Genomic DNA, 17,236 nt, shown 5'->3' on the forward strand with positions numbered 1-17,236 from the left:
AGGCTGACCTAACCGGGGGGACCCCGTCCTGATGAGCTGCAGGGAGCCTGCCGCACCTTCTCCCAAAGACCCGGGGCCGCCCGCGGCGCTGAGCAGGTGGTGGACCCCGGGTGTCCTCATTGTGCAGAGGCTGGTCCCCACGCGTGCAGTGAAGCGGGAGCGAAGCGGGTCCCGGGGGCCCCGAGTGGACCGGCACCGGCTGCTGGTCCTAGATCAGGCCCATTTCCTTCTCTGATTCTGGGGCTGAGCCAACCTCCAAGGCCCGGGCCCCACGATGGAAAACGTCTTGTCCTTGACTGCAAGGAGCTGACATGTTTTGTAATCTACCTGCGACGTGAGGGAGGCGACTGTGACGTTGGAATCCCACAGGACAGTATGTACCTATCCCGGCGAACAGATTCCTTTGGCCGCTTCCAGGACTCAAGCGAGGGACCTGCGGTTTCACGATGAACCGCCGCACCGGTGGCGGTTGTGATACTTCTGTTTTCCGTTACAGACTTTGCTGATATGTTTATTTAATCACTATTCAGAGATTTGCCTAAAAGAAAAGACTTTGAAAAATGAGGTTAATAACTTTTACATAATTATACATTAAATATCAATTTGTAATTAATTTCAAGAATAAGAATTGGCCGTATTAATATATGCCTTTAATTACATTAGGTAATTAAATCTCACGGTTTAAAATGATAATTAGTAAATTTTTCATGTAATAGCCTTTTCGAGACTTGTTCTTTTTAGATCAGAGCAAGCGATACGCTTCAGATGAAAGAAAAAAATCAGGGCTGGCCAACAGCCTTGTTCTTACGACTTCCAAATTTTGCAACTTTTGACAAGTAATTCCTCCCTCAGTGTCTGGAGTCCATGTATTACCATGAAGCTAGAAATACCTATGTTTCCGAGTTTTTGTAAGGTTTTGATAATTTAACCAATTAAATTAGCCCGGTAGACTCTCAGTGAAAAGTTCCACCTGCATTCTTTTCAGTTCTCAGTTTCCCCAAAAGAGCTACAATTATGAATCAAATTAATTTTTTTATGAAGACGATTCCCCCAAACTCAGGTGAAGCAGCGTTGACAAGTGCGAGGTTACCGATAACAGCCTGCTTGTGTGAAACATGAGCGTTGGGGACAGGAAGGACAGGACGCGCCCAGAGCCAGCTGTCCCGGTGCCACGCACTCTACCCCTCAGCCCGAGGACCCGCCGCCCCCGAGGGTGCCCCGTAAGGAGTCGGGGCGGCCGCTGCGTCGCCGGCCCTCCCTGTGTGCTGGAACCCTGGACCTGAGGACTGAAGGTGGCCTTGGGCATGGGCTGTGTGTGGGGTCCTGTCTCAGCTCTTGCCTATTCATGCTTAGGCCCCAGTGTCCCCTCTGGTTTCGAACTCCTGAAATCTAATTGATGTAACGTTGTGCAGGTTTAAGGGGTACAACCCGATGATTTGATACATGGATACCTTGCAAGACGATTGAGAAAGGTAAGGTGAGTTCAGACATCCCTCACCTCCCAGAACCACCTTCCGTAGTGTGTAGAGTTTAGTCTCATACAGAACACGAGTCGACAGCCTTCCCTCGAGAGCCAGCTTACTCTTTTTGATGTAAGTCACTGTGGGCTCTCCTCCGTCAGACAGGAATTTAAGAAAAAAGACATTTATCCCAGGCCCTTGTAGGTATTTGAAAAACATAATATACATGTAAATAAAAATCTAGCATTTTTGACAGAAGATAAATTTCAAGAATCATAATCACTTCTATGTATTAAAAGATGACTATTATTAACCAGTTTTGCAAAAGTCTTACCAAAGGTAACACCAAGGCATCTGCCATTTACTGACCTTAACTTAGTAATAAAGTCAGACAAACATCTACTTCTCTTCCAAACATTCATATTTATTTGCAAAAAATTCTGATTCTTTTATATCAGAAATGTTTTCCTATAGGAGAAAAAAAAGGTATTTCTGAGAAAGATATTTACCAGCGTTGCTTCCCTTTCTGTTAATTTAGAGTTATGTTGTCAGAGTTTTAGGCAATTATTAAAAATACTGCCAACCGTTTCCTCGTCACAATATGTTGTGTTTTTCAAGCCAAAATGTTTGCCACACTCCATAAAATTATATTCTAGAAACAGAAAATAAGCTTTGAAAATAAGGAATACAAAAATGTTGGGCAGTCCCTACAGGGCATTGCTTCCTGGATGAAAGATAATATACTGATAAATGTCAGCATGTTAAGTAGTTTTAAATGCATCCCATTGAGATTTTTAAAAAAAGTACTTCCCGAATAGTTAATAAAAACTTGCAAAAAGAAAATCTAAAAGAAGTAAAAGGAGAGAGGCATGCATGAAAATAATTTATGTCATTGTTCGGCCTCCATACATACAATTAAAATAATCAATTAACTGGTGATTAACAAAGGTACTGAACCTGTTTTGCTGTTTTGCAAGTCAATATTAGGAATACTAACAACCTCCATTAAGGATTTTCAAATAATTAAAGGATTAACTAAGAACAGATAACACCCTTTCAATTTATTTCTCTCAACAGGGGGGATGGGTCACAGTTGTTTAAAGAGAGACAATTAGAGTCTCTTCTTGCTTCATCTGTTTACGTGGAGAAGAAACGTTAGCACTGGGCTCTGGCCAGTCCTAGAAGCCCGTTGAAGGTTTAGCATCTTCTTAGCTGTGTCCGTATTTTACTCTGGTTCCCATGATCTGTCTGGACGTTGGGCCTCGTGCTTGGTAACTGAGGGAAGTGGTGTTAGGCAGTGATTTAAATGGGAAGTTCTTACATGTGACACCTGTTCCCAGTTCCTGGCTCAGCTGGTTGGAGCATCCTCGGCGGCACCAGGGGCGGTGGGTTTCATTCCGGTTGGGGCGCCTGCCCGGGTGTCGGGCCTTCCCCGTGGGGGCGTGTAGGAGGCAACCAATCAGCTTTTCTCTCTCACATGGATGTTTCTCTCTCTCTCTTCCCCCATCTCTCTAAAATCAATTAAAAAAAAAAGAGAGAGACTTGGGAACCATGACTCAGGGTAAATGTACAGGGGGATTAACATACAGACTATTGATTCTGTATGAGGCTCAAACGATTTTCTGTAAAAAGTAAACTATTAGCCACACATGCTATATATATAAATTATTACTTAGGGTTTAGATAAACTGTAGTTGCTGGGCATCCATTCCATTATATATAACAGATGTGATATGTATATATTATGAGAGAGAGAGAGAGACTGACATTTGATAAGCACAGGTTGGGACCTCAGCTCTGTTTCATTCTGACTGTGTCGTCATGGGTACGAGGTTCATCTCTACCCATTCGAGGAGTAATTTGATTGGATGATTGTGGGAATTTAACAGGATCACCCCTGAAAATTGGTTCTGCAAGTTGTGGCTCTTACTATATACCAAGTAAACAACAGTTCTCTTTTCCATGGACTTCCCTGCCACTGATTTTGCTATCTTAAGTGCAAACTGTCTCTTTTATTAACATACATTGGGTTGCTGATAAAAATTCAGACATTCCTTTGATGAACCAGTGATTTAATAAAATGTGGCATTGATTATATATTCTTTTTTAATGGATTGAGAAACATGCCTAAAGTAGTTACACAAGAGATTTTGAAGGCTAAAAAACATGAATTGTCTGCAGTATGGTCAGCACAATTTTAAGTGCAAAATATATTTTTGTCCTTATAGATTTGCATCATTTGATGGAAAAGACTGATGAATCATAAACTCTATCTAGTAGAAAAGAATTGAGGGGGGAAATGCATCCTAAAGTAAGCTTAAGGTTATATTGTTGCTGATTATTTTATCCAACCTTCGGCATTTGCTTGGATTATGCCCTGGAATGGTGGCCTTGGAGAATATTCAATAACTACTTCTGTAAGTTTGTAAGTAAATTAAAGTCACATCAGATTTTTCGAGAGACTGTAATTAGTAGAAATAACTAGCTGAAATAAAATTTTAGGTACTTTTCTTCTAAGAGGAAAAACAATAGGCATATTTATTTTTTCACACACCATTAACATTCAGATAGAAATGCTGTTAATTAGCGGAATAACATCCAAAGAAACCAACTCTAGGAAAATACCAGAAAATCCTTGCTAATGAACACTGACTGTAATTTATGACAAATAGAAGTTTTTGTGAAAGGCATAATTTTTAAAGACATTTTGGACCGAGTCATTATATTTTCTTGAATTATTTATGCCCTCGATTATCTCTCTGACAAACCCATGCAGCTTGAAATGTACTTTGAAGGAAAGTTATATTTTGTGTTAGCTCTAACGGTTTCCCCCAAGAGGTAAATGTGAGACATTCTGACATAAATTGTGACTGATTCAAATCCATGCTCAACATAATAGGAAAAGTTAGATTCTGCTTATTTCTAGAAAGCCTGCTGCCCAAGTAAACAAGCAGAGAGAGTGCCCAGGGCTGGTTACTAGTGTCACTATCGTTACCAGTCACTAGTGTTAAAAACGGCAAAAGTGAACTCGGCTACTTTTCTAAGTATCCCCATGTTTTCCTTAAAATCCTCGCCGCCCTGGCCTGTGTGGCCCCGTTGGTTGGGCGTTGCCCACGCACCTCAAGGCTGCTGGTTCAATTCTGCCGGAAACTGACATCAGACCTGGTTAGAAACGTTGCATAACAAAGACATTATTTTGAACACAAATTAATAAACTGCTCTAAAAGTTGACACTTCCCCTTTTGTTTTAGTTGATTTGTTTAAAATAAGGAGTTACTTCTGTCTGCACTAGAAAGGTCATGGCCAGTGACTTCGGATGCACTGTGACTGATGCTGTGATTGTAACGATGCTTCACTTACGTCTGGGCCTGAAATCTTAACCACCTGAAACACATTTTCTTAACTGTATGTTAATAATTTAAAAAACAACATCAACAAACGAACCTGGTTTCTTGAGGTACAGAAAGAGAAGATGTTAATTTCCCAACTTCAGGAATGAAGGCAACTTTCTCACAATGAACATATTGCATTTCAAACAACTAACCGCCCTTTAAATTAGTCCTCAGATTGACACATGGGCCGGACTGCGAGGATCTTATATTCTCCAAATTTCCAAACCTTCTAGCTCCTTAGTGTCTCAATGTTGTTTTCACAGTATTCCTGGCCAAAAAAAATATCTAAGAATTCCTCTTTTAAAGTATTCATGTCCAAAGGACAAAGTGATATTAATTTGTGTGGTGTAGGAAAGATGTAGCTGTTTTTACCTAAAAAAAATTTAATATACTCTGGCTTCTTTATGAGTTTTTCTGAGGTGCCACAGGGTTCCTCAGCAGGCACCATTTATGACCCAGTAATCTAGCTTCCTTCATGGTTTTTGTCATCGATTGAGCACCAAATATATGCATGGCACTTTTACAGGCAAATAAAAAGCAAGCCTTAGTAAAAATTAAGTGATTGCTCAAGGTATATAACTCATTAGCTGGCCACGTATGTTTAGAATATCGATTTTGTGAAATTTCTAGTATAGTAACCATCATTCTGACTAGTTCATGCATGGCTCTTAAAAATCAATGTATCATTAAGTGTAGTATGTTCTATATTTTAAATATTTATATTTTCGTTCGACTTAAGCTTTCAATATTTTACAACAATGTATTCACAGAGTAATGGCATGTGCATCACTTATCATTTATTATTTATTCGATCCATTTTCTTTATTGTGCAAAGGACACGTTTCTGCTGGCTGACACATTTTCAGGAACCCATTTATAAATGTTGTTGAGGTCTTTCAAGTTTTAGCTTTGGCGTTTTGAACTAACCTCACTTACCCTTGTTTAAACAGCTAGAGTTGTTTCTTTAAACACCCTTGCCTCATGCCCTGGCTGGGTAGCTCAGTTGGTTAGAGCACCATCCTGAAAGGTCAAGGCTGAGGGTTTGATCCCTGGTTGGGGCACATATAAGAATCAACCAATGGTGCGTGAATAGGTGGAACAACAAATCCATGTTTCTCTCTCCCTTCCTCTCTCTCTCTGAAGATCACTGAACAAAAATTTTAAAAAATAAATGAATAAGTAAGTAAGACTCCTTGCGTCTGCGCTGAGAGTTCGCCTGTCTGCTCGTGGCCCTCCCCGGCAGTGGTGGGAAAGTGCTTGACTCCTTCCAGCGAATCTGCTTCACCAGTGTCTCTACCACAATAACAGAAAGTCTCCACTGAGAAACTCACAAAGGACGGGTTGAATGCGACAGCACAGTCGCCCAGAAGTTATCACTGGGATAGGAACCCTTAGACCTTGTTAGTGTCTCTAGACTTTCCCCCAGAACGCTTTCTATCAGCCTGAACCCAAGGCTCTCTCTGCAGTACTGTCCTCACCGTCTCCAGAACTGGTTGGACCCCCGGATCCGTAAGGTCCTGTTAGCTCTGACAGCCTCTGATGGGGTGGCTTAGATGTAGAGAATTGGGGTTAGGGCCAGAAGGGAAGTGATACTGAGACCAGTCTGGTCAGTGCCACAGCAAGGAGGACCCTGAGAGGTTTCCTGGGTTAATAAGTCCTTCATTTGTGCAGTAGATTACTGTCCTTACAATTTTCTGTGAAATATGACATATGAAACCTTCCCGTGGAATGGTTACCACCCACCCGAAAATGATTTCCCACCAGGAAACATGCTGAGAGACCTGTAAGTAACTTTCACTCGAGTTACTCACAAAAAATACCAATTCTAAGCCATTAACGCCACTTGTTTATGTCTGAAGCATGAACTTGGTTGGACCTCCTTCCCGTGTAGGCAGCTCCAGCAGCGACGCTGCCTGTGACACCTGTTCTTAAGAACCCACGCAGCCAAGACACGCAAGCTCCGCGCCCTGGAGAACCCCTCGCCTCCAACCGGGCTGCCGCGGGCGCCGGGCGGACGCGGACCGGGCCGCGTGCACCCCACTGATCCCAACCCAGGCCCACCCCCAAGACGCCTCGGTGTCGATGAGTCATGACATTTTAAAATATGAAATTTCTGTATAGAAATTTTGTTTCCCCAAAGAGGAAACAATTACATTTACATCGATCCCCAGTAGGGGGCGAGCAGGAGGCGCCGATCGATGATTCTCTCATCAATGTTTCTCTCTCTCTCACTCTCTCAAATAAATAACATCATTTATTTGACTAGTTCGCATATATATTAAAGTAATGCTTACTGGACATTCATTGAAAGAGCTTCATCTCACACGAGCCCTGAAAGTCAGCGGCCTTCACAGCAGTGGATTCAGCTCCCGTGCCTGTCACACCGGGATTCGGATTATAGGACAGAGCCTCTCAGTATTTTTTCCGTCTCTGCTTAGGGTTAGATGCAGTCGATACACATAAATTTACAACGCTGATATTAGTACATTTCACGATCCATTTTGCTAGCGTTACTTTCCTTTTTCAAAGTTTCTGCTGCATTTAAGCAATAATTTTTCAGCCTTGAAACATAAATCACAGTGTGACTCGATTCTGAAGAATTCAGCTTCCAATCTTTAAAATGTGCTTAATGCGTGAAACACAACAGCTTGTTTTTTTTTCCCTCTTAGTTGTCCAAGAGTCCGGCCTTCGGAATATCAAACAATTCCTGTCCCAAGTCTCACACCGACATGTATCTTAACTAAAGCTACTCCTTTGGCCATTTTATTTACTAAAGCATTGTGTGTGTGTGTGCCAGTGTCTGTGTCTGAACCCAGAGGATTCTTTTCTCCTAGATGGGCACACTAGAATAGAGTAAAAAATGATGTGATTTTTATTTTTTAATTTTTTAAAATATATTTTTATTGATTTTTTTCAGAGAGAGAGGAAGAGAGAGGGAGAGAGAGAGAAACATTGATGAGAGAATCATCAATCGGCGCCTCCTGCTCGCCCCCTACTGGGGATCGATGTAAATGTAATTACAAAGAGAGTCTGACCTCCATTCCCAGGAAACAAAAGGCTGGGAGATTTTTTAATCCTGGAGTGAACTAATGGAAAATGGTTTAATAAATATGAATGGTTAGTTACAGAACAGTCACGAGGATGTGAAGTACAGCATAGGAAATATAGTCAATAATAATAGTGTAATAACTATGGATGGTGCCAGGTGGATACTGGAAATATTGGGAAGATCACTTTGTAAATTATATAAATGTCTAACCACGATGCAGCACACCTGAAGCTAATATAAAATAGTATTGAATGTCAACTGTAATTGGAAAAAACAAAAGAGAAAGGTACGGGAGGACATCGGAGCTGGGTTGGCCCAGGTGCTCGGCCACCTGTGTCTGCTGGCTTCTCTAGAGGCTGCCACCCTCCCACAGAGATCACGGTGTTGGGGCCCTGTCTCCTTAGATGATTACAATTCAAGGCTCCTGGGGCCTTGAGAACGACAGTGCTGTGGTGGAAAGCTGGCCAGAGGCTGGGAGAAGATTTATATCTCAAAGGGTAAGAATTTGCAATTGCAAGTTTTGAAGGTAAATGTTCTAAGAAAGGGGAGGAGGGGCTCCTCGGCAGGGAGGACCAGGCCTAAGGTCTGTCAAGCTGCAGTTGGGGTCCTCGTGGTCACAGTGACTGTAGAAATATTGGGAAAAGCTTCTGAAAGGATATAAATTATTAATTTTAATCCATAAACCAATGAGGTGTAGTCGCTTTCACCTGACTCTAGGGCCTAAACTTGAAGGCGCAGGTACATTATCTACCTCAGTCTAAGCCAGTTGTTGGGTGGAAGGGTACAGCCATATGCACCTCTGCTTAATTTAGTTGGACGTGGAAATTTTACTGAGCAGTCCCTCCCTTGAATTTGCAAAACATAATTGCATTTTCTCTCTCGTATTCATGCGGCTGTCGGCGGAGGCAAGACAAACACTTTGTTTCTGAGGATTTGTGATGAGCAGTTCAGGTCACAATCTGCTGTGCTACAGAAATCTCCAATAATTCAAACGCCCAAAATAGCTCAGGAAACGTTATCCTTGGGCTGTTTATGTCTTTGGCAAAGGAAGTTCATTTAATATAATTACCTATTCTTTACGTTTTTACATGGAATATGTCAGTCTCCAACCTATTGTCTTTAGGCAGTAAATTCAAGATTCGCAGGAACAGATCTTTTTGAAAGAGTTTCTAAGGAAGATTTTGAGAGCAGCAAGGATGCTGTGAACTTGCTTTTGTGCTAAATAAGTAACCTTCGCTTCTGAGTTCTGACTTTAAAATGGTTAAAACATATTATCTGCGACGCATTTCTGCTAGATCCCCTGAGACTCCCGGATCTGGGTACTGATTAGCATATCTCCTTAAAATATGTAAGTACACAGGCAGACAAACACCGGGAGCCTGAGACCCGCTGGGACGAAAGGGAATTGCGAGTTCGATCAGTGCACGTTTAGAACAACAGACTGTGAAGCCACCACAGGCAGGAAAAAAGATCTCCCGAGGAAATGTTATCTCCAATCTATAATCCATACAGGGAACAAATTACGTGCCATCCATCACCTTTTAATTGAGCTGTGAGTCTGAACTGTTTTAGAAATAATTAAATGAAATCCATTTGCACAATTATCTGAATGTATAGTTCCCTTTATGTGACTGAAATTATTATTTTGTGGGCGATGAACCTTGAAGAATTAATTGCGATGTCAAATATTAAAACCGAGTTCTAACATCACACAAAATAATTTATCACTGGATAATTATAAAATTATTGGAATGTGGCTGCTCGGAATTATTCATGTTGAGGGGGCTTCTCCGGATAAGATAAGAACACGGCCAATAGCTGTGTCTGTGAGTTTTAAACTCTCTTGTGTGTGGAAAGACCACTCACTGGGCACATGAGAGTCAGTTTCCATCTCTGAACTTAGATACTCTGAATACCTGGAAGTATAGCAATGGTGTCTACCAAGTCCCTTAGAACATGAAACAGCAGTGTGAACGATTAATCCTGCCCAAGTTAATGCAACTAATGCCATTCCCATCTATCTATGTGCGTAATTTACATTCTGGCAATAATTCTGGGCTTAACATCTTCAAAAATTGGAACCCTAAGAGAATTATTTAAAGTCAATTGATTTTTTTTAAAGTACAAAGAGAATAGAGTGTGTGATGAATGCAAGGCCCAAACCAGTCGTCCTGAATAATCGACTCCTCTGTGAGCATCAGAGAACGAGCTCTTGGTTCCACGTACGAAGGCCGTGGAGAAAAATATGAAAGCCAGGGTGGTTAAGTTAAAACCTAAGAGAAAACCAAATTTATCAACTGTGAGTTTCAAGTATAGCCTCTCTATTGACATCCAACATCATGCATGCTAACAGCAGATGACACGTAACTGCCATTCGCTTTATTTCCCCATCGCTGTTAGATGCAATCTCAGTATCAGAATCACTTCGTAGTGCCAGTTCCTGTCCCACGGGACTGATAGTTGCGATGCGCTGTGTTATCACCATCATAACCGTGCAAGCAAGTAATAAACAGGAGTTGATACGACGATCAATCTCTAAACAGAACAAGCTACAGGAAGGGCATGAAGTCTCTACAAGAGAAGGTCTTGTAGTTTCTTATTTTAATCAGATCTCTTGGTTGGCAAACATCTCAGGCATCTTGGGAACTCACCTTCCATCTCAGGAGCACCGGAGAACATAGGAAAGCCTTCCTCGGGTTGAACCTAGAGAGAGCCTTCTGCCCAGGTCCATACGATTCAGCGGCAATGAGACGAAAGGCTTGTTCCCACGTTTCCTGGTGAAGCCCAGACCTCCTCTGAAACTCTGCTTGAATATAGAGGGAAGCTAGTGACACGGGGCAGAGGCAAAGGTGGAAAGTTCGTCTCACCTCTGAAGGCAGCCTTACCCCGAAATGAAGGATTAACCGAGGGGATCGAGCACATACGCCTGAAGGAATGAAATTTGAATGACTTTGGTAAACGTGATGTGCTTTGTTTTCACTGGTTCGGTTTTGTGGGTTTAGAATGTAATAGGCTGTGTGTGAGGCTAGTTTCGTTGGGCTAAATAAACATTTTGGACCTGCACTATCGTTCAAGTTAAAGGTTTCATCAATCTTGTCAAAACTCTTGTGTAGGGAGAGGTCAGAGGATATGGGCTAATATGGCTTAAGACAGAACCTCGTCCAGGTCCACAGCTTAATACATTTTCCATTAAAAAGTAACTTAATTTTATAAGGTCTTCTGCTTTATTCATGTCATTAATGAACATTAATGTATTGCTTATCTGAACTGATCTAGGTTATAATTACTGTTCTTATCTACCTGCTTATGATGGTCTTTCTCTCTAATTTTCCATTATTTGCTAAGGGTTTTCCCTATTGGATTGATATTTAAAATGTCACCTGAAGGTCAATTAATTAGTAACTTTTGAAGAAAGATTCTTTAAGCTATGTGTAAACTTTAAATGCCTTGGAAATTAGATTGAGAGTTGATACAACATCACAGAGAGGTTTTTAAACTTAGGGTAATGTAAAATACATTTTAAAACATGGCCCTGCCTTGCCTCAATTTTGTCAATAATTGCTTTTTTTATACTGTACATCTTATTGACCTTAGATTTTACTAGTTTGAGTCCCCTCGTTACTATAATCCCAAAGCCACAAATCGTTTTATAACGACTGCATGCCTCTGACAGTGCGGCCTCTGTCATACAGGAGGCACTCAGGAATCCTCATTAAAGAAATGTAATTGTTATGAAAATACTGAAAAAGTGTCCAGGCCATCACACAGGTGATAAGAAGGCTGTTTTTTAAATCCTGCCCAAATGGAATTGCCGGGATCTGGAGTTACTTTTAAGAAGGAATCCCTCTCAGCCTTGGCCGGTGCGGCTCGGTTGGTTGAGCGTCGGCCCACGCACCAGAAGGTCAGCGGTTCAATTCCTGGTCCAGGCACATGCCCAGGTTGCGGGTGCAAAGGGAGGCAACTAATCCATGGGTTTCCCCCACATCCATGCTTCCCTCTCTCGCTCCCTCTCCCTTTCTCTCTCTCTCAAATCAATAAAAACATATTTAAAAGAGTTAATTCCTTTCATGTAAATTCTTTAACAATTTAAAGTCCATGTAAAAATGCCATAGAATTATATAACTTTTATTGAGGTAAGAATAACGATGCACAGATATTAAGTAAACAGATAAAGGAGTTCTGACAATGGTTTGCGTGGAGTGTTTTTTAAATTCTGCATCCGTGTTGTTGCAGGCGTCCGTGTTCGTTTCATTTATTGCTGAATAGTAGTACGCCGCATGAATATATGGGTAAATCACCCAATTTGACATTTGTTATTTTCCAGGTTTTGGCTACCGTAAATAAAACCGCCAGAACCTTCTTGTGCAAGACTGTCTGTGAACGTGGGTTTGAGCTGCTGGTATGTGAGTTGAGGGGAGTGGGTCACATGTTTTCAGCCCCAGGAGAAGGGGTCGGGCAGCTTTGCTACACGGTCACGCGGCCGGTGCCCCCATCGGGAGTGCCTGACAGCTCCAGCTGCTCCCCAGAGCCGGCGACCCGTAGCGTTCATGTTCTGCTTTTCCTGGTCGAGGAACTGGTGTCCAGTATGTTGTAGTTTAAATTTTCATCACGTCACTATTACTGAGCATATTTTCACGTGCACATTGGCCATTAGTATATCTTCTTTTTGATCTTTGACTTTTTAGATCTTTTTGCCAATTTATAATTTGGGGTGTGTTTGTATCATTGACTTGTAAAAATCTTTGCACGTTATAGATGTGAATACTTTGTGAAATACAGGCACTAAGGATATTTTCTCATGATGGGATTTACCTGTTGTTCTATTTTAATATCTCCTGATAATTAGAAATAATCTTCCTTAAGCAAATTATATCACTTTTCTTTGATGTTCAGGGTTTTTTGTTACCTGCACAAAAGATATCTTTGCTTTTCTAAGATCTCAGTCGTCCTGCTAAGCTTTCTTTAGAAGGTTTATGGTTCCAGTTTGGTTCAGGTTCATGATTCACCTTATTTTTAAATCTTCAGTATTAAGATAGGGTTCAAGGTTTATTTCTGCGTGTGTGTATCCAGCTGGTCCAACACCATTTCTAGAATTGATTTTCTTTTCCCTGTCAAATTGCCTTAGTGCAGATGCTGAAAATCAATTGATGATATATGAGTGGGTCTAGTTCAGGCTTTTTAAATTCTGTTCCATTGATCAATTTGTCTACATTTATGGTAATAAAACGCTATCTCCATCGCTGTTTCTTTACAGTAATATGTAAAATAAATTTAAGTCTGCCAAATTCGCTCATTCTTCTTAAGCTATTATAGGTTCTCTCCATTTCTATGTAAAATTTAGAATCAGCTTGTTAACTTTGACAAAAAAAGGCCTACGGAATATTTTATAGGGTTTTGTTAGAACTACAAATCATTTTGAAGAGGACAGTTAACAACATGTACACTTGGCATTCTATTGACACAGAATGCGTCTCTATTAATACAGTTTTAAACTAGTTTCTCACTTCTGATTTGTTTCATTTCAGTGTGAAAGTCTTACATTTCTTTTGTTAGTTTTTTTCCCTTAAAATTTTTGTAAGTTTCAGTGCTTTTGTAAATAATATTTTCATCATTTAATTGTGCAAGTGTTTGCTTTTAGTATGTAGTAATACAAGTAATGTTTTCATATTGAACTTGTATCTTAAGACTTTTGCTGAATTTATTTATTAGTTTGAGTATTTTCTATAAATATCTGACTTTTGAACATAGACACACACATATACATATATACATATAGGTGAATATATATATATGTGCAATTGAAATTTATTTTAAAAACTTTTCTACTCCTTTCTCATCTTTACACCTTTTATTATTTGTCTTGTTTCACTGGATAAGTGATCTGATGAAGTACTTAATGGATGTAATGAAAGTAGACATGCATTTTGTCCCAAATCAGGAGAAAGTATTCAGTATGTTCCAATTAAGTATGATGATAGCTCTATTTGTATATGGTTTTTACCAGAATATAAAAGCCTGATAAAAGTATTCATATGTGTATATATATATATATATGTGTGTGTGTGTGTGTGTGTATATATACACACACACGTCTTCTCATATAAGTATATAAGACTTATATTCTTATAATGTATATATTCTTATATATGAATATCGCTTATAGTCTTATATATAGACATATTGTTACATATGTTTGCTGAGAATATATAGTATATCTGTATATGTGTGTGTGTGTATATATATATTTATTCTGAGTAAACTTTCTTATATATATTCTTATATATAAATGCTTGAATGTTCAATTCTTTGAAAACTTTTGGCCATTTTCTCTTCAAACATTTCTTCAGGTCCATTACAATATAATCTCTTCTCACTCTCTGTGACGTTACACACATGTTAAACACATGTACTGTCCCGTAGGTCTGAGACCCACGCTTTATTTATTTATTTTTTATGGGCTTCGATTTGGTTAATTTCTAGTGACTTGTCTTCAGGTTCACTGTCCTGTCTCCTCCTGTTGTGCCCAGACTCCTCTAAGCCCATCCAGTGAATTCTTCCATTATTTTCATTCCTTTTCATAGTTTGATTTCCTTTCGAACGTCTCGCATCTGTTCACACGTTTCACAAATTGTCCACTAGGTTATTTTATGTATTTACAGCATTTTTTAAAAAGTCCGTTTCTGCGGATTCCGGTTGCTGCGTGCCGCCTTCGATTGCTGTTTTATCTCCTGTAATGGGGTCTCTTTATCCCACTGCTCCACACGTCCTGTGTTTGTAAACAAAACCGCGGAGACTGAACTAGAAAATATTTATACTTTTGGCTCTTCCTCCATCAGGCCGTCCGGGTGGATGAAGAAATCCATTTAACTCAGAGATGAGTTCGTTCTGTGTTTGTTTGCTTTTTGTATTTATTTCGATTCAGATAATCACTGGCTTCAAATGTTTTAAGATGGAATCAAAATTTTCTTCCTTTTTTTTCTCTCCTTATTTTAGGCAAGGATTGGAACCGAGTGCTGGCGACGCTCCACGGGTCTCTCTTCTTTTCAACCCGGTTCCCACCGCTGCAGATGCTCAGGTACTTACCTTATGTTCTCTGGACGTCTTGCTTAATCCTGTCCCCCCTCCACCGCCTTCAGTGGTGCTGCTTTCGGCTGTTGAGGACTTTGAGTGCGTCGCGGGGTTGGCTCGGTGATCCTGGCCTTTGTGCTGCGTCTTTGGGCCGTTGCTGAGTTGTTTGGGGGGGTCTCCTGCCAGTCACTTTCAGCGTGTTGCTGCGCACTTAGAAAGGGCCGGGCACTGTGGGTCATTTATTTAAATTTTCCTGCAGAGCCCAGCCTTCGGTGACCAGGGCTGTGCCTTCGGGAAGGGTTTCCATCAGCAACTCTCCCCTGCCTTGGTCTTGCAGGAACAACCAGGTATTCCCCAGAGTATTTCTGCCAGCGATGGGACCCTACCCAAAGCTTTGGCCACCTGCTGACCTTCAGTTTTTGCAAAAACTTATGTTCCTCGAGGTTCTCTCTCAGTCCTAGTCCCGCCTCTGCTTTCCTGCTGTCGATGGACCGCTCTGCCCTCATGAGACTCCTGGGGTTCCCGAGGAGCCTAACCTGACAGCGCCCTGACGTGGCCGTGAAAGGCGTGTTGAAAGTTTCGCCGGGTGCTCCACCCTGCTTCTGTTGTGTTGGTTTCTCCCTGTGCCCTGCTCACAGCTGTTAGCAACATGGACTTTTTTTTCTCCTGCAATTAAGTTTCTCTGCCTTGCTCAGCTCACTGATTTTTTTTTCTTTTCTTAATTAGGAATCTTCTCTTCTTTGTTATTGTGGCCACGATAGTCTCTTGTGAATTTCTATATTCTAATCAGAATGGAAAACAAATGGTATAAGTTTTACCTCGTGCAGTTTTTGCTTTATGGATTAAATGCTAGGAGGACAGGTGACTATTGCTATTTTATAGGCTCATCTACTATTAAACTAGGGTTTTCCAAAAATTTTCCCACCTTTGTGGTGCAAAATGAAATTGTATGTGCTTTTTCTGGGATACAGGAAATGAAAGCAATCTTGCGCGGATATATGATTAGAGAAATACGAAATTAACAATTAAATGTATTTGAGTGTGATTAGTAGTCTGTTGCTGGCCCCTTTCCCACTTTAAATGCAGTGGCTCTTAACTTAATACAATGGAATAGAACTTGGGCTTTTATCTGTCACGGGGGCTTATCTGTTATAGTCCATCAGGAAACGAGGCTGGTCTGCCTGGTGCAATGACCTCTGCCCCCACTTTTAAACACCAGTTGATGATGATGTCCTACGACAGCTTATCATAAAAACTATTGAAGGAAAAGAAACCCCCAAATATATATTACTCTAGATGCTAGGGTTTTCTGAAATATCGTGAAGTAGTGTATTTTCATATCAGCAGACTAGTAAAATGTATCCCACCCACTTACAGTTGCTTTTTTTCAAGATAAAGTGCAAGACATATTAAAATATGCACCTAAAATGCATTAAAAGTCATTATACTTTGCCTTCACACTGGTTTTGCTGATATAATTAGGATCTTGACTTTATAATCTTACTCTATTACATAGGAAAAATATTGTTTTAATATTTCCAGTTACATTAATGTAATAAATATTCTCACCGTGATTTATGGGGCCATTGATTTTACATTCACACTCAGAATGATTTTCTTATTGAAACGATGATTATCATTTCCAAGAACGCTTTGGCTCATTGACGTGATAACATCTATACTGTGAACTTAACTAAGCCAACTGTGTCATAAGAAAGTAAGTCTAGTATATAAATTTATTTTCTCTAAGAAGAATGTTTTTCACTTAAGTTGTTTAGAAACTGTTGAGGCCAGAGAGACTTTCCCTCCACCTCTTCAGGCCTTGCTGTTGATTGAATAGTTCACACAACATTCAACAAATTAACAGGACAAATCCTTTAAGGTTGTGTTTGACCAGAACTGTCCAAGCATTTTAAAAGCATCTTCAGGAATTAGTATACAATGGACATCACACTGTTGATAAATAATTATTGACTATCCAAATAAAATTTTGAAGCAGCACCTGGTTGAGATAAGCAGGCCTCTTCTGCAGAGTGTTTTACTCATAGACGTCACTGCTTCCGGCAAGAGTGAGACAGGATTCGGCAGCATTTGCTGCTTTGATTTTCACAGTGAAATTGCTAAGACATCTGGTTGAAAAGAGCAAGTAGAAAGAATTCAAAAGTTTTGTTATGAGAATGTTGCTCAATTATTTGATCTCTTTCTATTTATATGCCAAGATTTTCATATAGCTCTACTTGAATTTTTTTGAATGCAAATAATTGGAA

The 17,236-nt window shown here is 40.4% G+C and overlaps 1 long non-coding RNA gene across 16 annotated transcripts in view; it reads left to right on the top strand.

The window, feature by feature from the left end:
* The window catches only part of LOC107526463 (uncharacterized), a 276,844-nt gene that overhangs the window by 125,324 nt on the left and 134,284 nt on the right, over window positions 1-17,236 (top strand). For all 16 annotated transcript variants that reach the window (XR_015715769.1, XR_015715774.1, XR_015715766.1 and 13 more), the window contains 2 exons: window positions 12,226-12,300; window positions 14,895-14,976. This is a non-coding gene — a long non-coding RNA (uncharacterized LOC107526463). The remainder of the gene's footprint in view (window positions 1-12,225; window positions 12,301-14,894; window positions 14,977-17,236) is intronic.

Source organism: Miniopterus natalensis, chromosome 16, assembly GCF_054644295.1.
Source record: "Miniopterus natalensis isolate mMinNat1 chromosome 16, mMinNat1.hap1, whole genome shotgun sequence".
Lineage (NCBI taxonomy): Eukaryota > Metazoa > Chordata > Mammalia > Chiroptera > Miniopteridae > Miniopterus > Miniopterus natalensis.